This window comes from Rhipicephalus sanguineus, chromosome 2 (assembly GCF_013339695.2).
Source record: "Rhipicephalus sanguineus isolate Rsan-2018 chromosome 2, BIME_Rsan_1.4, whole genome shotgun sequence".
NCBI classification, from domain to species: domain Eukaryota; kingdom Metazoa; phylum Arthropoda; class Arachnida; order Ixodida; family Ixodidae; genus Rhipicephalus; species Rhipicephalus sanguineus.
In genome coordinates this window covers 72,992,556-73,016,871 of record NC_051177.1, presented here as the reverse complement: position 1 = coordinate 73,016,871, position 24,316 = coordinate 72,992,556, and the positions used below count along the sequence as shown (strand labels likewise).

At 45.8% G+C, this 24,316-nt stretch overlaps 1 protein-coding gene across 1 annotated transcript in view; it reads left to right on the top strand.

Annotated features, from left to right (window-relative positions):
* The first annotated feature begins 1,087 nt into the window (after positions 1–1,087).
* Positions 1,088–24,316, top strand: part of LOC119383176 (dopamine receptor 1) — a 250,098-nt gene continuing 226,869 nt past the window's right edge. Inside the window, exon 1 of the mRNA XM_037651208.2 lies at positions 1,088–1,232. The gene's annotated coding sequence lies outside the window, so the exon portion shown is untranslated. The remainder of the gene's footprint in view (positions 1,233–24,316) is intronic.

Below are 24,316 nucleotides of genomic sequence, written 5' to 3'. Positions count from 1 at the left end.
ATCCCACTAATCAACACTGGTCCAGCAAAAATTAAGGACACAGTTAGCCCAAGAAATGGTTGCGAAGCGACGCCGGCGAGCCAAAGACCCCGAATATTTATACAATGACGGAATACTAGGGAAAGGGAAAGGCAACGACGGCTGCGAGAAGATCCCGAAGCAATGGAAAGCCTACGCCAACGACGACGTGCCCGTAGATCTATGAGAGGTTCGAACGCTCGGTTTCAGAGCCAGTTTCTGTCTCTGCTGTTTGGACATCCGTGTCGTGTCTGTGATTGTCTGTGGTTTAACTCGAACCACTGTGCACCGAGAATCAACCTAAAAACAACCTAGCATCACTTAGCTAAAGCCTATAGCAACAACCTAGAAGGAATCAGATCAGACTTCTGAATCGTCCAGTTTCGCTGTAGCCTTGAGCGACTTTGTGCAAGTTTTTTAATGAACAAGCTGCTACTACATAGTTGCCCGTTCTTTTATTCATCGCAATTGCGAAGTATTCCTGGATCCATGTTCGCAAAGCATCTTCTCCTAAATAAGCACTATTTGCCATTGGTTGACCGGCCTTGCTGATCATATTTCCAGCGTCGCGATTGGCTGAAAATTTGCTCTCACGAACAGTCACGTAGCGTGGGACATTTCTGTTAATACGGGTCTCCACCTGATTACCGCGTGACTACAACATTTAACGCGAAATGGATCACTCAAACTTGTTAGGTATCGTTCGCATAGCCGGTTCTAATCTGGCCTATCCTCCCAGCTGTGCGCAGTCATAAAACAACTACTACTGCTACTATCTACGACAACTTTGGAGGACTTCCCGAGTGTTGTTTCCTAGATAGTCTTTCTTTTGAGCATCTTTCCTCCATCTCTTCAACAACGTTTGTTACACGTATAAGGCGGAGTGCAGAAGGTTCCGTCTGCAGTCTTCTGAAACCCAAACTCTTTGCACGCCTCTTCAACTTCAGATGATGGATCGCCCTTCTAACTTAGTCTCTCTGTTCATTTTTAAGAGAATCAGGCTTTTACTCGTTTGTTTATTCGCAATATTTGTTTTTGTTTACCCGTAGCTTCATTGCGTTTCTTTTTGCAGTGCCTCCCGGTTCTGGCAGCCCGGATCAGTTCCTGAAATCTCTGGCCCAGACTCGCCACAAAGTTGCGGGCAACCTCTTTCTACCCCGACTCGGTCGTCTCGCCTTTTCAGTCGACGAGGCACTTCCTATACGCAGACTACGGTAAGAGCGACGTTACTTGAACGCGTCTTAAGTGCGTCGCGCTTTGGGGGCCCGGCTGGCCGCCCAACCACTGTCTCATGTCGCATGGTCGCGCAGTGGTCAATACAGGCCTAAAACAAGGCTAAAAATGAGCAAAACCGGTGCAAAACAATCGAACAAGGTTTAAAATAATATAAACTAGAGAGATAACCAAGAATGCGTGGCGCCCTCTCTTGCGCGCCTCGCAAGAGAGGGCGCCACCGCCTCGGCAAGCGCTCGATTGCCAAGGTAATCGCTGGGTTGCCCGTGCTACGCACTTCCTCGGGTTTCATGGTAGTGGAGCTGCATTAGACGCAGGATTTAGAAATGCACTAATTCCTACACAAGAGCGGCGTTAGCGCAGGATTTAGCGCGTTTTGCCCATCACAGGTTCACAACAAAACGATTCGTGCCGCAAAAAACTGCACAGAAGCAACACACGTGCATCAGCACAAATCACGGAAATAGTCGCAACTGCATGCAACCTGCGCGAATGATGGCCCACAGCGGCACCTTTCGGAGGATGGCCGTAACGCGCGAGTAGTCAACGCGTTCTCGGCGCGGCGAAGCGCTGCCGAAGGCGCGTATACTTTGTTGGTGAGGTGCTCCGGCCCGGCTTCGCGCAGTCCGTGGTAGAGGCGCCCCCATTGTTTCCGTTTATTCGCAAATCAAGACGGCTCTTTGTCTAAAAGAGGGAACAGGGGAAAGAATAAAGAACCCTGTCAAATCAGCAGGACAATGCCTTACCTTTCCTTTTCATTTTCTAAATAAACACTTCACATTAACCATTAACCACCGGCGTCTTGGCGAATCCCCCTGTAATAGGTTGGCGACATACTTTTTTTTTTCATGCATGGCGAGCACCAAGCGTATGCAGACCCGCGTATGCATCTAGTTAGCTAAAATGTATGGCCCAGCAAATATGGAGTCGCTAGGCTCGGCTAGAAGCCGCGCGCGCGAGATTTGATTAGATTGAGTGCGAAAAAATTGGCCGCGTATCTGCGTGCTTCGCTGCAAATGTCGTGTAAAGACGATAGAAGAGGCGCTGTACGCCATCTGGCAATACGTCGGGAAACATGAGTGCTGTGTTGCGTGCTGGTAGTCCCAACGCAGCAGCAGGCGAAGACCGGCGGTGAGCAACGCGACCGGCGGGGACGGCAGCCAGCCCGAAAACGCGGTTTGGCGCGAAGCGCTGAAGCAGAGAAACGTCCGCACTCAACGAGTACTCTCCACACACTCTTTTATTTACACGTCGCCTGGGTAAAACAGGAACGCCAGAGCGGCGCCCACAACCGGCAGCCTGAAGGCCGCCCACAACGCTGCTTTTTCATTTTTTAAATATTTTTTTTCACCTTCTTGGCCATCTCAAAACTAAAGTTTTTCAACACCAACCCATGGCATTCGTACAGTGCAATACAGAACCGAAACCGAAACACAACAATGAGCTCGTGCGAAGGGCACGGAGGAAGGCAAATTTCAGCGCAGTCGCATTTTCAGCTTTGTTGAAACAGCGCTCACTAGATGACGACGAAGTAAAAGAAGGCACACGACAGGCAGCGCCTGTCCTGTGCCTTTTTTTACTTCGTCGTCGTCTAGTGAGCGCTGTTTCAACAAAGATGAACGCATACCAACTCGCTCAAGCTTCCATTCTTATGCATATTCAGCGCAGCTTAAGAAACTAGGGTCCTTAAAATTACGTATGTATGCATTTTCTATTAAAGGAACACGCCACCTAATACTTACCTAGTGATGTTGCACCTCAGATATGCATGATATTTACTTTTTGATCGACAACGTTCACAAGTATGAACAGCCGTACCAGTTCAAGACGGCTGGCCCTTGGGCAAGTGGTTCAACTTTGGCCGAGTGGCTGAATCGAGGGACGTGCCGACAAACAGAAAGACAGAAAGACAGACAAAAATTTCTGCGTTTAAGTTCCCCAAGAAAGACTATCGTCTTTAAAACCAGTTTCCGCTTTTCGGGCGTAAACTCCCTCCTCGTTCCACCTGCGGAAATTTCCCTCCCTGAAGCAGGGATGGAATACAAGTCACTCGTTCTCGCTGGAAATTATGCGCGTTCCTATATAAACACGCGCGAAGTAGAGAAAGAAGAGAAAAACCGATCTTGCGCGTTAAGTTGCGCGTTTCTGAACACCTATTTGCCCGGGCAGCTTTACCTAAGACTAGTAGTTTGGCGCAGAAATGCAGAAGGGAAAAGAAATCGGAATTCGCCCTTATAAAACAATCCCCAGGACAATATAATACTGGTCCTGACTTCGCAAGAACCGTGCAAGAAAGAAAGAAGGAAGGAAAGAAAGAAAGTGCAGCTTGCAGTAAGTCGCGCAAGGCTGGGTCAGAGCAGAGCTGCTGCCCACCTAGCTGGTTCTGTCTTGGCTAGGCTTTTACCCTCACACCTGTCTCTTCCCCACCCCTTGCTATACTATACCATACATTGGCTATGCTTGATCTCGCCTATAGCAATGCGCCACAGAAATTGGGCAAATCCCAGAACTCACCATACCGGTCCACTAAAACCTAGGTGAACGCACGGGCGGCAAACAACGATTAGGGGCCGCATGTTTCAGCTTCTTGTGCGGAACATCTGTGCCGAGTATTTGGGCGGTGAATGAGCGCGTGCCGGTTCATTGTGATGATAATTTTCTATCTAAGACACACGGCAAACCTCGACCATAACAGCTCTGCTGTAAAGGAAAGAAACTGTTTGTTTGTTTGTTTGTTTGTTTGTTTGTTTGTTTGTTTGTTTGTTTGTTTGTTTGTTTGTTTGTTTGTTTGTTTGTTCGTTCGTTTGTTTACATTTAAAGTCTGCATCAAACGTTGAGAGACAACGATACACAAGAAAAAGCTTAATACTTCCGCTGCTTCGAGGGGCAACCTTGCATTTACATTTCCGGTCAGTTGTAAAACGCGCTAACATCATATACTACGCAGTTAAACCGAATACAGTCACAAACTGCTGGGAAATTTAGAGTTTTCTCAGAGTTAGCGGTCTCTAAACCTTTGGCAGTGGCTGTGCACCACAGTTGAACGCGTTGCATAATCCTGGAGAAATACTAGAAGAAACGACACGCAAGCTAGTCCCCAAAGCAGCTTTACTTGCATGCGCAGTAACGGCAATCTGACACAGTGTTATTCTTTCCGAACAAAAGACGGGATATAGAAAAGCTTCCATCCCAAACGCATGCTAGCGCCACACGTTAACCTTAAGTAGAAAAACGATTGACACTGAGCGTTTACGATCCGCTCCGGTCAGACCAAAGAGGTTTAAAAAAAAATAACCTCCTTGGGTCAGACCAAGGAGGGTCAGACCTACGTATGCTAGCGATTTACACACAAACGCGTAGAAGGCACTGTTGTGCGCGTGCGCAGAACGATCGTGCGTGCAGCGGAACGTAGAACGCACCTCTCGCTCCGCTGTGAAGTCACTTGAGCGGAGCGTGGAGGTGCGTTCACTTGGTTTCGCCGTCGGTTTGCAGCCAAGCTGACTGCGTCTCGACAAGGCGCGCTTATCAAAAACGGAAATCTATGCAGTTCGCTGCACTGTCGAGATGCGCTTCTCGAGAACGCGAATTCAGTTGTCTGCACTGGCTCTGGCGCTATATCTGTGCGGAGTGGAGCGTAAGCGACGCCCAGCTAAAACTGTCTAATGAGAACTGTCTAATGAAACTGTCTAATGAGAACGTCTCGTGTATAATACATTAAAAAAAAAGATTATGTACTACTGTCTTTGGCGAGTCCTGACTTGCCATGTATATCACTCTCTTTAAAGAGACACGTTAACTCTCTTTTGGGTCACACTACTCTCCGAAGAGAGTATACTGATCCATAAAGAGAGTTCACGTGTCTCCTTAAAAAGAGTCATATACGTGGCAAGTGAGAACTCTCAAAAACGAGTACTTTTTTCCTTGGAGTGCACATTGGGCAAAATGGACAGCAAAGCAAGTTTCGCAAGTGCGCTTCAGCAAGTGCTTTTTCCCTTAATACATTTAGGCGCAAAGCTTTTTCTCTATCTTTTTCCTAAGTGCTTACACTTTGTTAGCGTGAGCGCCTAACTAGACTGATAGCTCTCTAACGTTATTTGCTTTTAGCCGAGAAGAACGTTAGGTGCTCCTATTTGTTACTTTGCGTCTCGATTTAGTTCTCTCGCTAACTTTTTTTGACTGGTTGAAATTTGTTACTTTTTTTTATGTTGCAAGGGCTGGCACGTACGGGCCACATCACTCTGGCCTCGCAACACGAGAAGTAACTGCAATGTTTCTTTGTTGGTCCCCTTTAATATAAAAACAAAACAAGCTGACTGAGTTATTCTGCATGCGGACGGTGTCTAACATCAGGGTTAGTCTAGCACTGGATGTAAAATGATGTTGCAAGCTAGCTTCGTTTAGTTAGGCCTTAACGAGTCCGGCGAGCCGCCCTCGTGAACTGTGCTGTCTCACTTTAATTCTATTCGCCAGGCACTAAGTTTAACCTGTTTAATTCACCACTCAAAGGGAAAAAAAAAGAAGTCAGGCAAGACCAGTGTTTCTTAAACTTACATCCAAGAGCCTATGAATTTTGTTAATTATGTTTAATTGACGCTGCTTTCATAACAGCACGTAGCAAACATTAATCGACTAGAACTAACCCTTATCCTTTAGCCAATACTTCCCAACATTCTCGATTATTTAGCCATATTTAGCGACCATCAAACAGCTTTACCCAGCGCTAGCTGGCATCAGCCATTATTTAGCCAATATTACCTGATATTACTAGGTGATATATGCTTGATAAGTAGTGATCGTTGTACGCGAGTATGTACGACCGGCTACGACGGTACGGTATTACCGTACGGTAAGTACGGAAATACAGTACCGTCGTTCTCGGCATGGAGACTTTTAGTCTTCAACACCTGTATTAGCCACTTTGATAATCTCATCACGTTACCACACGCAATGAGAAACTCGTGCGGCTAAAATGTTTAATTACATTTACGTGCCGAACACGACGGCATGTTATTTGCGTGCTTACCGTACGGTAACCCGACGCTATATCTTTATATATATATATATATATATATATATATATATATATATATATATATATATATATATATATATATATATATATATATATATATATATATATATATATATATATATATATATATATATACATATATATTAGATATTACAGCCACAATATCTTTATTAATATTGTGGCTGTAGGGAGACATGGCAAATCTCGGTCATATATTACACCGCTTAGCTGCGAATGCCGCTTTCACTGCTGTTGGCGCCTCATTTTCGCGGGACCGAGGACAGTTAACTTACACTGCAATGAGGACGTTCGCCAGTACAGCTTGCATTGTAACGGCTCTCTATAAAGATGCCAACAGTTACTATGCAAGCGTAGTTCTGGGGTCGCAAAAAAACACAAGGTCGCAGAACGTAGTCACTTGCAACACAGGAAACGCCAATCACGGCTAAATGTGTCCATGTAGATTTATTTATGGTCATTCGATGTTCGCTGTCCTTACCCTAAGTTTGGATCGCAGTACATTATCAGAACAAATTATTTTCGAATGCCATCCCCATAAGCAATGAGATCACAGGATGAAGAAATTTGCTCGCCGTCTTGCACAACGTGAGCTTTCTCAACTAAAGCACTCCCTAAACACGCACACAGTCTTAACGCTTCCCGCGAAGTTGGCTCTTCGTTTCAAGAGTCTGGAGGCACCAGAGCCGAGGAGTAATGGCTTTTTCCGGAGCTGACGTGCATGCGAAACGAACGAACGAGTCCGTTGCTACGTTTGCACTAAAACAACACCAGTCCTAGAGCCGTGTTATAGGTGGCGTCAGTGTATTCAAGGCTTTTCTTCTCAGCTTACGCCCACGTATAGCTCCGGGCGAACTTTGCTTTATCGCCTACCACACGGCTCAACGCTCGTAAAGTGTTTAGATCTAGCGTCTCGCACGTGCACAGACGCTAAGCTGTGCGTAGGCCGAGAAGCACTACACAAAAGCCTCGCGCATTTTATAGAGCCGCGGAAACGGAGCCATCTTATCGATCACGTACATCTGAGCAGAGCTTCCCTTGCCGTGCACACGGGCCCTCTGTAACTGGACCCGACCGTTTATTAAGACGATTCCACTTTCTTTTATTGCCGTCGTAACATGGCACGGAAGGTTCCGCGTGCACCTGTATCTATATACCGCGCCTATTGAATGAGAAAGGGAGGAATCGGGTTCATGTCGACCCAGGAGCGACAAGTGAAACTTAAATTGATTCGGGGACAAAGCTGGCGAGCGTACTACGCCATGCCTCCGGGACGTTTTGCAATGCGACTCGCGCGAGACCTTGAGCCGATTTATGAAACCTGAAACTCGCGAAGTGGGAGGGACAGTAAAGTGGAGTGCGGCTTTTTCAGTGGGAGAAAACGTCGGAGCTCCGCGTCTCCCTTTCCCTCCCTGCTTGAAAGCCAGCTTTCCGAGCTTTTCAGTGCTGCGTTAACGCGCTCCATTCATTCATTCATTCATTCATTCATTCATTCATTCATTCATTGGTCAAAGAAAATTGGAGTGAATGTGGTCGGGTCCCTCAGTTCAGGGCCTCGCTGATCTGCCGGAGCAGTTCATCATCCCGCAAGGCAAAGCTGACATCTACTAATCATGGTGCAATCAGCTCATCAGTAAACGTTTGAAAGAGGGGCAGGGTTTGCAAAGAGGCAATTTAATACCTGAAAAAGTGCCGTAGCCAATCCCAGTCACGAAACCGTACAATGAGGAGTAATGTGCGCTATATTCAGCAAAAATAGTAACTACGAAGCAGCCATAGTTATAAAAATTTTTTGTAATCAACAAAAAATCGCCAGAAGAACATTCGTACTTTGAGACCTGCCTAGTTTATACCAATAGTGCTACTTTAAACAATACCCTCTTAGACAGCGCTGCCTTCTTTCTGTATCTTCAATTCAGGCATAGAACCACTCTTTAATGTAATCAACCAAATGAGCCACCGTGGTTGCTTAGAAGGCTGAGGTGTCGCGGTGCCAAGCTCGAGATTACGGGTCTGATTCCCGGCCACGGCGGCGGCATTTCAATGGGGGCGAAAAGCAACACCTTTGAACTTAGCTTTAGGTGCACGATGAAGAAGCACAGGTTGTCACAATTAATGTGAAGTCCCCCACTACGGCATGGCGCATAATCACATTGCCCGACACGGTGGTCTAGTAGTTATGCGAGCTTGAACAAGATATCAGCTAACGTTGCCATTTGAAAAACAGCCTTTGCCATATCTCATGTATATGGGTCGTTTCCGAAGGGTGGTAATGAACACTGGTACTCGATATGCACTGCCTTTCTGTAAATAAATTCTCTCTCTCTTGACACATAGAACCACAGGAATTATTATTATCGAACCAGCTACATCGTGAATAGATTCTTACCTGTGTGAGAGCCGTCATATTAAGTGGAAATGACGTGGAGAGAGGAAGAGGCGGAGAAGAATGAACTAAGAGACAGAGGAATTAACGAGATCGCAATATCCGATTTGCTGCCCTGAGCTCGGGAGGAGAGGGAAGGAAGGTATGGTGACGGATAAAGGGAGAGAGTGATATAGCGCATGATTACCAAGTAGTTCTCGCCACATGCGCGCATTTTTTTTTAAAATCATTCTCACAGTATTAAGTCTGCAGTCGTCCAGTCAATCAGTTGTCGTCAAGCTGTTGTCCGAAGTTAGCGCACGATTTGTTGTTCTGACAACCAATGTGAGGCCTCTATTGGGTTTTCTGAGTATTGAATAGTGGTTGTTTGCGGAGGACTAACGAAAGCCAGCACTTCACTCATTGTATCAATATACAGCGCATATTCAACAGGTATGGTGAGCTGGATGCCTGAGGGTACACTGATGCAGGTCCTTGTGTATAGGATGCAGATTTTTTTTCTGTCATTATTTTTCATACATGATTATATTCGTAACACCTTATCGTGCTTCTGTTCCTCTGTGGTGTGTTAAGACCTTCTTAGTTAGCTACTAGCACGTGTATTTGTGTGTGCTTACGTGTGGGTGTGTGCATTTTTACGTTGTAATGTACGTATGAAACGTTCATATGCAGCTTTTCTGGACACCAGCGGCCTAGTTCGCGTGAACGACACCACGTGGCGTATCGACCTTAAAGAATTCAAAAGTCCCGCCATGACGTATGCAGTGACGCGGCACTAAATAAAATAGAATCAAAAGAAACAGTACACACGCCCCGAGACTCGCTTCACCTCGGTGCGCAGAAAAGAGAGCGCTGTTTGTCGGCGTTATCTCGACGGCGACGACTGGCAATGAATTGGCAGTTTTTCTAGACGTGCCATGCCAAATGTCTGGCCGTTATAGATGCGCCCACGATGCATGAAGAGAATCGTGTTTTTATTTGTTTGTTTGTTTGTTTGTTGTTTAGATTCTTGCGCTGCCGTACCAGTGGGATATTGGAGCAGCATGCTGCTTTCCGAGTTTCTTTTTTCAGCTAGCGGGAACCATTATGTTTGGGTACGAACAGGATATTGTGGTTGCATAATAAACCGAATTTCCTTTCGTGTACCACTTGGGTGATGCTCGTTTGCTCCTTGCGTTACCTCAAATTAGAACTGGATAAGTTTGAGAACGCTAGGAATGAGAGTAAAAAAAAGGAAGTTAAAGATTGTTTTTATTTGTGTTCATTTAGTTCTTATTGAAATGTGGCTGCCACCGCAAGCTTGGCGCCGTCTAAGCGGGTGTGCAGAAATGATACAGTCGTTGAAAGATGATCTTGTACACCGGAAAATGTGAAATTGGTTAGTTTTTTTTGTTGGGAATGAACGTATAGTAGAACATATACGACTGACGTGTTTTGTAATAATCTCTAGATCTGCCGTCTATCGAGCTAAAAAAGGCACTTATCTATCCTAATTGCATTTCTTCTTTTTCTTTCTTTTTTTCCCTTTTTTTCTCACGGTCGACTGACTCATATGCTGGATGTCATTGTCTTGAATCCTGTTGGCGCAGATACACCAATAGGTTACTCTAATGGGCTGGAAGTTCTCCTGAAGATCTACTTTCATGTTCTGTAGGCGTAGTCTCGTTCAACTTTGCACTACAGCAAGCACAAAGTCGATCATGAATCACCTACTGGCCCAATCGTCCACTTTGATCAGCGCAAAGAAATTCAGAAGAGCGAATTTTGGCGTTTTTGCGCTGACAACAACGATTGTTAATGCATCATAATATAATAACTATTCCTACAATCTCTCAAAATCACTTCTTTATTCTGTATCACTCCTGATGTAGAATACAAAATGCATTTGACTTGCTCAACAACGGGTCACAAGACACATATCAGAGAAAAGCGAACCCGTTAATTCCCCCTCCTTTCGTTCACCCAGCATGTGGAAATTTCTTCAGTTGTGAGTGGAGCTCCTTCTGTTGCCACGAAGATGTGCAGGCATTCCAAAGGAAATCTTAAACCTTTCTTTCCAGGAGGTTCCCTTAAGAGAACGATGGTGTTTATGCGCACAGGAATTTTGATAAGTAGTTTTTCGCTCGTAGCTATGACTGAAAAATACCAGTCTTCAACCAGATAAAGCCTAGCGAAATCTGCTTTTTCCCTTAAAGGAGTCCTGACACAAAAATTTTCGCCCCGCGTTTTTTTGCTGCAATGTGTTGCTGGGGGCCTATCAGTCAAAACACGGCACATCGTTTGCTGCAGCGCGTGGCAGATAATTAATTACAAGCTCCTCATTACCGACACAGCCTCAGTTTCGGTTTGACAGAGCTCCAAAAACGACAAGCCGCCGGGTGCAACTACCACCACCTAGCGAGTGAAACGCGCGGTCACGTGAGCACAACGAACAGTGACGCATTTCCGCGTGGTCTGTCGTCGTCAGGCTCATAGTCGTCTGATGGCGACGATTTTCTTGCGGCGGGGATGGAAGGAATTTTCGACGTGGCGAATCACTTCAGGTTTGACCCGCTGGCGAGGAGCGATTCGTCGGGAAGCGCTTCAAAACAGAAATGGCGGCTAGACGTCATCATAACTTGTACCGGCTGCAACAGTTACGTAGGGGAAGTAGGGGGGTCACCTCGGGTCACCTCCGAGGGTGTAAATGCACCAGGTGCGGCCTCTAATGCTGGGTCGCGCTCGCGAACTTCGAAATTCACATAAAATACCGTCCAAGCTTTATTCGCTGTCGATATTTTGCAGATGGTACACGCACGTACACGGGAATCGATTCAGCGGGCTATCTCGGCCGCGAAATTTTGTGTCAGTACCCCTTTAATATCTACTGCTTTTCAAGCAGTAGTCTTCTTCCTCTGAAAGCCCAACGGAAAATGACCCATGTCGAATAGAATGATTACAGCTCCACTCGAGGGTCTTCAAAACCGGAGCTTTCTTTAGATGCGAAGTATCTTAAGGCGGAGCTTAATCCGGTGGTGGTGGTGGTGTGCGGCGTGACCACCCTTACTGCGCATGCGCATACCCTCCCCACACACCTCCTCTCCACTCCCCCTGTCCTCTACCCCTCTCCCCTTTCCTCCACTCACCCTCTCCACTCACCCTCTCCCCTTCCCTCTCCCCTTCCCTCTCCCTTTCCACTCTTCCTCTGAAACGCGGGCTAGACATGCCGAAATTCTCTCCTGCGCAACGCCGCGATGAGCTCGAGCGCATGCGCGTCCCCTCCCCTTCTCTCTCCTCTCCTACGCTGCCCCCCTCTCGCCCGCCTGTCAACCGCGTTCCCCGCTCGCCCTGTGAGAATTAACGGCCAGGCTAGATGGAAGATACGACGCGCGTAGCGTCCCCCTTCGCGTTCCACGACGCGAGGTCGTAGCATGCCCAACGAACGCCAACGGAACGCGATCGTGCAAGTGCTCCGGCTTCGCATCGGCTCATGGTCCCCTTTAGCGGGAGATGGTGTAATTTTTTTGTACTTCATGATGCAAAACATCAGCCGCGTATTGAATCCTGGAATCTTCTGGCTTGATAGGAATGTCAAAGCTGCGAAGACATTCCTGGTTGGGATTCTTTTTTGGCTCAAACGTGTAGGCCCACCTTGAAAGTCCCTTCCACTGTATCGGGTAGTTTTGTCTCTATTGTAGATAAGGAAATCATAGTAAAATAGATAGTAAGAAATATATAATTCAATATTAAATTTTACTGCAACATAAAGGTTGCAATAGAAATAGGCGCGAAAGCGACTAAGAAAAATTAATAATATTTCAGAAGACACGATAACTGGCATGTAGCCTCGACTTTAATAATAGGGATATCTGCACACAGGTGTGAAGTCTGGTTAATGCGCATCGATAACACAGTGTTATCATAGATGCACGCGTTTTAGAAAACATGCTTAAAACGTACTTGTGGGCTAGTTGGTTGGTCATATTCACGATAAACGGCAGCGCACACCGGGTTAAGACAGATACACAAAACACAAAAAAAGGACGACACAAGCGCTGACGTCCTTTTTTTCGTGTTTTGTGTATCTGTCTTAACCCCGTGTGCGCTGCCGTTTATCGTGAATTAGAAAACATCCTCTAGACATGGTATTCCCTCTCAGCTTTGTCTGAGTGGAAATAGGTCAAAGAATTGAATTCCTGTCAATCTGATAACATGTTATTTTTTTTCTTAGATTAGGCCTAAATCTGCCCTAAATGGTGGCTCTGCGCTGTACAGCGCACACGTGTGCTGTACAGCACAGAGCCACCATTTAGGGCAGATTTTGTAGTGATGCGGAAATTACCTCCTTGATAGTCAGAAAGTTCAAATATGTATACACAATAACCTTCTCAATATTTACTTATGGACAAATATTTGGGATCGTGGAACATGAGGTGAGCATGAGTGAGGTCACGCCTTTTTAGAGTAAATACTTACTCTATCACTATATATATTCGCGATGTGCTTTCTTAAAGGGACTGACAACCGACCGAAATGTGTCACAAGACCCTGGCTGTGAATTGCAGTGACATAAACGAGCTTCTTTTTTCACCATATGATTAGGATTTGTATTGTTGAATTGCGCTTTGAAAGTCACAAGGGCATGTCGCAGTTGCCTGACGGGCAAGCCTTCATAGTGCACTGAATGAGATGTGCAGAATGCTGTACGCACTCCGGTGCTATTTACTAAAAAAAATGCGTTTAAAATAATCCGCGCGTTATTAGGCATTCTCGATTTATTCTGTGCTTATAAAAGAGTAAAAGGAGTTGACGTTGAGAGGTGGCGTTGCCTTCGCGACTACTAGTGAACGCATGCCGAGCAACGGTGTATGCGCGCGGCGCTTTCTACGTTGAATGAACTTCCAGGTAGCACACATCAAAAACCGGAAAAAAATGCATTCCATAACGTTTGGGCTGTGGCATGGGCTTCGCAAGACACTGAACTACGTAGGCGGTGTCACGGCTGAACGTTAGTAAAGGCATCTTTTCTTTTTTTAGTGAGTGCTACCCGCAAGGCATTCTCCACACACACACACACACACACACACACACACACACACACACACACACACACACACACACACACCACACACACACGCACACACACACACACACACACACCACACACACACACATATACTATATATATATATATATATATATATATATATATATATATATATATATAATATATCGAGGAAAAGATGTTTCTGGGTCCAGGTAAATGAACGCAGTAAAACAGACACGCGTACGAAGCGATTTATTGACGTTTCGGCCGCGGGTCCGGCCTTCATCAGAAACGGCGTATGCGCGCGTTGGTAATTTCTGATGAGTCTTCTGATGAAGGCCGGACCCGCGGCCGAAACGTCAATAAATCGCTTCGTACGCGTGTCTGTTTTACTGCGTATATATATATATATATATATATATATATATATATATATATATATAATATATATATATATATATATATTATATATATATATATATATAATATATATATATATATAGTGCATTACCGACACGGTAGTCAAACCTGAGGCGAACAAGCAAGGCGAGCTTGATCTGTTCATTAGTTTGATGAACCGTAATTAGGCTTGGCTCGGGAACACAGTGCGGAGGGCAATCTAGTAAGCGTCGAATACTTGGCTCATTGAATCGGTAAGCAGAACTGTAAAGCGAAAAGCGCGCTTGTTAGTTTTGAAGTCTTCTTCCTCGCTGTTTTCATTCACTCTGTTGTACATTGCTGCTAACATGGGTACCTGTTAAGGGAAAGTCATCAGTAAAGACAACATGCATGTGTCCATGCCTGGACTTCCCTCTTAGTTACTCCCTCTTATTACTCTTTCAACGGCGTGAAATGGCGTTGCGGCAACAAAGGCAGTGTGTAATCGGCTAATATTCCCTATGAAATTACCTATGCTTTTCAGGAAAGCAGCGTACACTAAAGAACGTGTTGAAAGGGTGTCGTTTCGCCTCACAAAAACAGTCCTGATATCGTGCATGCCTCTCGACTGCATTATCGCCGCGCGCCCGCCACTTCCAGGTCACGAATGGCATGCACGTGAGACAGCATTCTTCATAGCAAAGTGGCGAGTGCCGAGAATTCAAGAAAGGAAACGCAAGCCAGCAGCAAAGCAGCCGGTTGAAGATCTCTCCGTCGTTGCTATGGCAACGGCGCGCGCGGCCGCGCTCGCTTGCGAGTCTGCTTGCCTACCGTTTCGCCGTCTGTTCCGTGCACACCGGTCTCCGCCGCCAGTCAGTGAGGGGGGGGGGAGGGCTTGGGTAAAGGGAGGGGGCACTTGCTGAAGGCCTTGGCAGTTTGAGAGAAACACCTATTCTCATTATTCTTGTCGGTAAAACACCGCCTCCGTCAAACTTTTGGGAGGGGAGGCGGGCCCTTGGGGCATACCCCCTAGCTACGGGCCTGGCCTCTGGACTCCTAGGTGGTCCCGGTCGGTCTACGAAACTTCTTCCGAAGTACCACGGTCCGTACCGTGTTGTCTAGCAAGCCTCGTACTTCATATACGCCGTCAAGTCGCTTGAGACTTATTGTAATCAATGTCCGGGCATGAGATTGTGCATATGGACCTGCTAAAGCCTCACTGTCACTGTGCAGCTGTCCGTGATTAGCCAGGGACGCCTCTTTTTCGGAGGGGAAGTAAATGTAATGCAAAAGAGCAGCACTACTTGCAGAAGCAGAGAACGCTGCTCCCGCAGAAAAAAGGCGACGATTAAACAATACAAGCTTTGCGTTGGTTCTAGTATTACTGGTTGCGTTTCTGCGTCGTCTCTAATAGTAGAGTACTTCTTTAAAACGCTTCATTATATTACAAATGGCTGCCCTCATGCTTGCCTTGGTTTCGTTTTGTATTGCCTTCTTATGGTTGAGGTTAACTAAAATCTGGGTTCCTTTTCTTCGTTATTAAGTAATGGGTTGCGTGGTAATAAGAAATGAAACATTAGAAGTTTACTTGCTCGATTTCCGAAAGCGAAACCGAAACTGCAGCAAATATCTTGGTTGCAATGCTCCAGCGAAAAAACAAGCAACTAAATCTTCAGCAGCAGTTGTACTAGTAATAATAATTGCTGGAGTTCTACGTGCCCAAACCATAATATGTTTACGAGGCATGCCGTAGAGGAGGGCTGAGGAAATTTCGACCACTTCAAGTTCGTAACGTGCATCTAAAACCAAGTACACGAGCCTCTAGCATTTTCGCCTTGTTCAAAAATGCTGGAGCCACCGTCAAACCTGTGCCCTTTGGGTCAGCAGCCGAACACCGTAACCGTTGTACCACCGCGGCAAACATAAGCAATTCTGAGAGAGACAAAAAAAAAGAAGAAAAAAACCGCATTGGGATTCGAACCAAGGCCCCAGCGATTGCGCGCAAACAGCCAGGACGGATGATCAACCCATTCAGCCACAGCGCGCGGCGGCTAGCCTGTGATACGATAGCTATCATAAAGATACTACGGTCAAACTCTCCTTGCAACGCTCCTTGCAAGTGTCCCCACCTGCCAAAGAGCAGGAACGGAATGTAAAAGTGAAAACAACTGCTTTCTGTTTGCAAAAATGCGCTGTAGACCATAATTCGATGTTTCACAGCGCAAGGAACGGGGACGACATTGGAAAACACACACAGAGCTGAACTTACAACTGACTATATTTTCAAACTTACAGCAATTTATATGCGCTCTTCACCAGGAAAGAAAAAAGAATAGAGCAAATGAAGCATACAAAAAATTCCAGAAAAAATTGTAGAAGCCCAAACAATTTTGAAACGTGATAAAAAATGCACGAGTGCAGCTTCGCTTGCTCTTTCGAGCAACGAAAGTGAATTTCTCGTGATCGTAAAATATATGTGATATCGATGATGGGTTGTTGTTTCCTGCGACTACAATTTTTTGTACACCGGGCCTGCAATTGTCGCGTGACCAAGATCACGTAACATCGCACATCTACTTTGTGACTACAATCACGTAACAGCTAGCCACGTGACTAAAATTCACGTAAAATCAAGTAATTAGTCTCGCCACTAAAATCCCGTAACGTCACGTAACTATTGACGTGACGTGTTGGCGCCAAAAACTTCGGAACAACAGGGTGGCGTGGGGCAACCTCAGCGTCTGCACTGGACTCTAATAAAGATGTACTTTCTCTCTCACGTCACTAAAATTCCATCACGTAACTACTAGTGACGCGACATTTCCCCTTCAGAACCACGCAACAAGTGCGTAGTCTGGGGAACCGACCGAAACCTGAGAAGAATAGAGTTATCCAAGCCTAGCCATGTCCAGTAATACTATACTAGCAAACACTTTGCACCTCTAGCAATAGCTTCGGTATTAGCAAAACCTTAGAAGAAGCTAGGTCGAACGCTAGCTCCGCTTTCGGTTCCAGCCTTGCGCAACCAGTACATGCTGCGCACATTTTCATTTACAGATGTTTAAAATGGCATCTTATTGCGGTACGTTGAGGTGGGCTGCGAGTGCGTGCGAAAAGCTGCTGAATCACATGATTTTCGTATTGTAACTGGGAGCACCAGTCCCTGGACTTCCCGAAAGCTTTCATCTACACACGTCATACAGGAGCGTCGGCAAGGTTTTGTCTTGGGGGGTGCAAAGCAGTGTTGCATGGCGGCTGGGAGAGGGGGAGAGTACTGGTGTAGCTTGGGTGGGGGAAAGTGCTGGTTTGACTTGAGGGGGGCAAGCGCCCCTTTTGCACCCCCCTGCGACGCCCATGACGTCATATCACACGGACCTATCCGATGCAGCGCACAATGCTTTGCGATGTAAAAAGAGAAGGCATGCTGGGTTTTTTCTGTTCACGTAGGGCGATAGATATGACAAGAGATGAATAAAAAATACGGCAGATCCCACGCACTGTGGGAATCGATGTGATGCGAAGCAGGCAGCAAAGAGCTGCATACATCGCCTTGTTTGTCTTTGAGCCAAATGAAATCATTCATGCCATGGAATCTAGTCCACCATATATCACATGTTTGCCATGCACGCATGCATGCACAATCTAGTGTACACCATGCCAATGAAACGCATATTCTGGTATATAAATGCATGACCTGTCGTTTATGTTCATCACGCACTCGTGTCATGCCTATTTTGGTATATATCACGTTAAGAAAACGGCCGGAAGCGCAACATGACAGTGGCATGTAAATCATACCGTACATGACATGCATAACATGATTCGCATGTTAAGACCTCTCATTTATGTTCGTCATACAGTCACATCGCGCAATACCAATTTTGGTGTGTATCAAAGGAGCGAAATGGCCGCGAGTTCACCATGAGTAGAGTATGTAAATCATGCCATACATGACGTGAATATTATGGTTTTTCATGTTACCACCTGTCACTAATGTTCATCATACAGTCTCATCGCGCTATATCAGTTTTGGTGTATATCAAGCTATCGAAACGTCCGCGAATGCACCATGAGCGTGGCATGTAAATCATAACATACATGTCATGGATGTCATGGTTTTCACGCTACCACCTGTTATTCATGTTGTTCATAAAGTCACATCGCACAGTACCAATTTTGGTGTATATCAATCTAGCGAAACGGCCGCGAGTGCGCCATGAGCGTGGCATGTAAATCATGTCATACATGACATGCATATCATGATTTTCATGTTACCACGTGTCAGTTATGTTCGTCGTACAGAAATGTCTCGTCATACCAGTTTTCGTATGTATCCCTTCATTTAAACGGCCGCGAGTGCCCCGAGACCATGTCATGTAAATCAAGCTGCACATGACATGCGCGTCATGATTTGCGTGTTAGGACCTGTCATTATGTTCGTCATGAACTCTTGTCACGCCGTACTAATTTTGGTATATCTGAAATTAACGGGACGGCCGCAAGAGCCCAAAGGCCGTTGAATGTAAATCATGCTGTTCATGACATGCGTGTCATGATTTTCATGATATGACCTGTCATTTATGTTCGCGATAAGGCCATGTTATGATACACCAATTTTGGTACACATCCGATTAACGGAAGGGCCAGGGAGCCCAAAGGCCGTGGAATGTAAATCATGCTGTTCATGACATGCGTGTCATGATTTTCATGATATGACCTGTCATTTATGTTCGTAATAAGGCCATGTTATGACACACCAATTTTGGTATACATCCGATTAACGAAACGGCCAGGAGAGCACAAAGTCGTAGGCGGCTAGATAGATAGATAGATAGATAGATAGATAGATAGATAGATAGATAGATAGATAGATAGATAGATAGATAGATAGATAGATAGATAGATAGATAGATAGATAGATACGCTCAAAGTCGCAGAAGTTCGCTAAGGAATGCTTCGCATTTAAAATCCCAGTTTCACCGCAAGGACGATGCAGTGAGTGCGATAGCAACAAATGAAGTAAAGCTAGCAGCTAATTCTTCTAGATCCCGTCTCGCGTAACTCTACAAAATGGTGCTGTAAGAGAACACAGCCACTCCAGGTAGGAAAGGGGATTTCGCGCAGTCTCTTCGAGTCGAGAGCGCAGCATATAGAAGGGTATATGAGCCGTCCGCTGATGCTTGTCGAGATAGCGATTTTGATTTCATTTAAGTTAGGGCGAAATCATTGCACTGCTGTTTGAAAAAGAACAAATAATTTTTCATATTCCTTGATTGGCTTAATTATCTGTTGGTTTCATTAGCAGCGTCTAACAGAAAAAAAAGAACCCTTCGAAAAATTCCTCTTCGTTCGTTAAGATTACGACAGACACTTGCGTTAGCCCTAAAGTAAAAAGCAACTGCAAAAACGTCTAACTTTGTCATTTAATTACTATGCCTCGCTTGTCTAAGCTTAGTTCGCTTCCTTTACGTTGCTGAATTGTAGGTACCTGAGAAGATCGTAACGACATCATGAGAAGGGAGAAACAAGTTTCCACCACAATACGCGTACAAAAGTTCGAAAGAGCTTTGTTCACCGTAACTTGATCGGGCGTTCTGTTCCTTAGGACGTTTATAAAAGAATAAAGTGAGAATTACAAATGTAGGTCTGAACGATGTGATACGCGTGGAGTGTTTAAACATACACTAAAGAAGTCATATAATAAAGAGAAAAAGAAACGGCAGCTCTAGATTACAGTCAAGAACCGAAACCGAAACGAAAGCTCTTTTTTTGTTTCGGCGGCGACATCCTGTGCGAAGCTGTGGAACTAAGTCACGGGCTCAAAAAAAAAAAAAATGCTGATCCGTCGCCAGGAATCGAACCGATGACGGCGCGGTTATGCCGGGCTCTGAACTTGAGCGATTAGCTCGCTCGGCCACGGTGGGCGCCTTGTCGCCTGTGGTAAGCAGGGGTTTATCAATTTACCACAAACATTTGAACGACCGCGCTTCAAAAAACGCGTTAGGGAACAATGTTATGCCAATTGCGGCAAGTTGAGATTGGCTTCAAACGAAAGCTGAGTGTCAGGACTACATGTGATTTCCTGACCATTAACATAACTTGCTTAGTTTTACGACAGTGACCGTTTTTGTCTCGAAAAACAGGCCACATTTTTCGCCGTTTCCATAGACTCCCATTGTACAATCTTTAACTGCTCTGGGAACAAAATTGAAGCTTACTGCAACGTGATCGCTGCAGTCCTCCCGTGCGTTTAGGTTCCCAGAAGCGCTCTGTAGTCTGCGTTTTTCAACATTCACCCTCTACACTTAATTATTCGGGAAAAACTCGCCAGTTCCATTGAAAACGCGCTAGCTTCGCGCCGGGGCCGCCAGGGGCGCTGGCTGTGATGTGTCCACAAAAGCTGGATATGCTTCCGCTTCGCTACCGGAAGACGTGCGCCGATTTGTCCGGCGAGGGATGCAATAACATGATGGGCGAGAGAACGAGTACAGAGAGAGAGAGAGAAAAAAAAAGGAATTGGCGAAAAACATTTTGTGCCGAGGCGAGAGCCAAACTCGCGTACCAACGATCAGAATGCCAGCGTCGTAACCACTCGGCTATCCAGGCACGCTGCAGAGCAAATCATAGCATTGTATAAAATAGTACAGCAAAGTGGTGGGAAAGGGAAGTGAGGGTGAGAGAGATGTGAGGGTTTGGAGGCTGGAAGAACAAGTACAGAGACACAAAGAGAGAGAGATATAGAGAGAGAAAGAAGTAGAAACAGAGGAATAGAAAGAGAGGGAAGGAACATAGAAAAAGTTAGAAGGCGGGAGACCGACTACACAGAGACAGAGAGTGATAGAGAATCAAGGATATAGAAAGAAATAGAAAAAAGGAGAGAAAGAAAGGGCAAAAAGAGAGAAAGATACAGAAAGACAGAGAAACAAACAGACAAAAAGATAAAGACTTACAAAGCAAAACATAAACAGAGAAAAAAAGAGAAGGCGAGACATCGACTACAGAGAGATAGAGGAACAAACAACAAGTGAAAGAAACAGATAAATAGACATAAGGTGAGAAATCGACTGCATCGAGAGAGATAGAGAAATAAGGGCATAAAAAGAAAGAGAATAGACAGAAGAAAGGGAAGACAGAGAAAAAAAGATGCTTGATCCCTCCGTCATAGGAATCGGTATAACACGAAAGTGAAACGTGTCGTCAAAGAAGTAGTTTATTGTTTATAGTGCATTGGTATATAGAGAGCTTGTACAATGTCTACTGTTGTTGGACAGATGTAGCACCGCTTTATGTGGACGCATCGCACTCACGTTGACACCCAGTGGCACATCTCCGTACCGACGACAAACGCCCATGATCATGATTTAACCCTTGCGGTAGCTGAAGTTCTTAACATATACGTGGACACCGCATATGGTGAATCCCGCGCAAAGATGGCATCAACAAGCACATAATAAACACTGACACTCGATATGCATTCCCTCAAGGCGTCGTGAAAGGCGAAAAGAAACTTTACGGGCGTCGTGTCTTCCCTCTAGCCCGGCCGTTACTTCTCACAGGGTGAGCGGGGAACGCGGTGCGACAGCCAGGCGAGCATCAGAGAGCTATTTTTTGATATGGATGGATGCTATGATCGAGGCTTTGGCGATCGAGGATCGAGGATCGTTCATGTAGCCTCCGCAATGTGCTTGGTGGTAGCTCAGTGGGCTAAATGCCCGCCAGCCATCGTCGCGGACCGAGAGGACATCGGTTCGACTCCCGTCAATGGAACTTTTTCTTTGCCATCTGATCGCGTTCATTTCGCTGACGTACTTCCGTGACGGAAATACGTCATGAAAATCTTGGTGGACCCCTGCGTAAAACATTTTCCTGTTAAAAGACAAAAACCGAGAAAAAAATAGATAGCGAAAGAGATAGAAAGGAACAAAACAGAACATACTTCCTGATCTGATTGGTAGGCGGCGCTGCTGCTGGCTGGTGAGTTACTGGTGAGCGCCCAACTCGGGCGCTTGCACGCTTCTCTGCAATGTCGAAACTTATTTGAAGTGCGCTTGTGGCACATTCTCATTAGAGCGGGGCTGTGTGTGGCGAGGCGAAACCAAAATTTGTCTGTCCTACGTACGCGAAATCTCGTACTCCGTATGTTGATTGGTTGGTAACAACTTTATTGACGGTCCGGCAGAACTTTCGCTGACTGGGCTTTAGGTCTCCCACTTGGGGACGCCGAGGCCTTGCCTCACCGCCGCCTCGCGGGCCTGCTGGACAGCCCAAAGTTGGTCGCCGAGGCTGGGGCTGCGCAAGGCAGCGGCCCACCGCGGCGGAAGGGTTCCGGAGTTAGCACCTTTCGGGTTTTTGTCACAGTCCCAGAGCATGTGATTTATTGTGGCGACCTCAGTGTGGCAGACCTTGCATATATTTACTACTCCGTATGTGCCAGAGAAAGTAGGCAATCCCTACTTCCATAACGACAAAAACTTTGGGTACGGGTGAAGTATGTGGGGAAGGGTGTTTGAGATATATTAACGTGAAACCTGCGGAGGGGCGAAGCATACAGTGTGCGCCGGTGTTTCTCATAGCAAAATGAACGCTAATGGGCAATGAGAAACGGAAGAAAGATTAAGAGACAGAGACCCACAGTCCGCGCTGAGTTAACGTGCGCGCTGCGAATTTTTATTGTTCAACTACGCGCAAGAAAAATTTCCCACCGGCACTACATTGCAGGTCAAGATCCAGTGCCTATATATACGGGGTGGCCGGTGAACGGTTGTGCAGCGCGAGCAGTCGCAATCAAGAAACTCGCTAGCAGACGCTGCCTGCATCGGCGTTGTCTCTTGCGGGCGAGGACGCGTTCTCGTTCCTTGCGATCTGGTAGTTCAGCGTTCATCGCAGAAAGAGCGCTTCTATAGTCAACGCACACCGTTCGCTCTCTCTCGCCACACGGCGAGAGCTGAGGCGGTGGTGCCCTCTTTTGCGCTCAAGCAAATGGACCGCCCCGACAGCGACGATGATGCTCGCCGCGATGGCAGTCGACGATGAATGATGCACTTCGCCCCTAAATAGCGGTCAGCTCGCAATATAGGCACAAGGCTGGAACCATCAGTGGAGCCAGTGTTCGACCAAGTTTTGCTTGTAATGTCAAGCCTTTCCTAGAAATGTTACGTTTTTGCTAGTAGTGCTAGTAGTAGGTATTAGGTGATGTTACGTGATTTTAATCACGGGACTAGTTGTTAAGTGACCTTAGGTAAAATTTAGCCCATCATAGTGTTTTTATTCGACGCCGGACAAATCGGCACACGTGTTTTGGGAGGGAAGCAGAAGTTGAAGAGGACGAAGGGAGCACTTACGGGTTCTTGATGATTATAATTGCTGATCGCACTACCAAGTGCAACGAAAAGCTTAAGGAGCTCCGATCTTAAAAAAAGAGAGAAGGGATAGCCATGCATAGTACAGTCACCTGTTCTTTTTATGTAGCGGCCGTGGTACAGTATAGCAAGTATTGTTTGCCCTGTGGCATAGAAAAGCTGTCATCGTTACGAACTGGCGCGCGCTCACTTCATCTGCTTCATCTTCGTGCGCGTCTTCTTCTGTTTCTAGTGCTCTAGCTCTGCTGTGACGTAACCTTGCATGACTTTGTGCATGCTGCGCAATTTAAAAAGAAATAGTATAAGTACAGGCTTCTTCACGTTACACAATTATTGCAAAACAAGCAGTGTGATGCCGTGAAGCTTACATACCGACTACAAATCTACTTCATTTTACCACATCATTATAATTCGTATTATCTTTGTACAAAAGTTAAAGGTTTGCCTTCATGCAATATGGTAAGCTGCTTTATAAGGGCCGACAATGGTGGAATAAAATGGAAGTTATGACAGGTATGAAGGCACGCTTTGCTGTAGTCACGTGATACTCTAGCATCATGTAATAATGAAGTATGAATAAATGGCTGTTCTCAGTTAATGGCTTTCGCATAGTAGTTCTCGTAATTTTTTCAGTATGTCTTCAAGTGTTATAAAAATCCAGTAAATGAAAAAAGTGTTGCTTAAGAGATTTAAATTCCGCTTGAAATATTACACTATGAGTCCTCACGCTATCACACACTCGCGGTTTCTGGCTTCTGCTTTAGGAGGAAGGATGCATTTTTATAATCGTCCAAGTGAGGGTGAGCATCTAAAATTAGATGTTGCATAAAACGAGCGTACTGTATAGGCTTCCTGGAGTCTTTTCT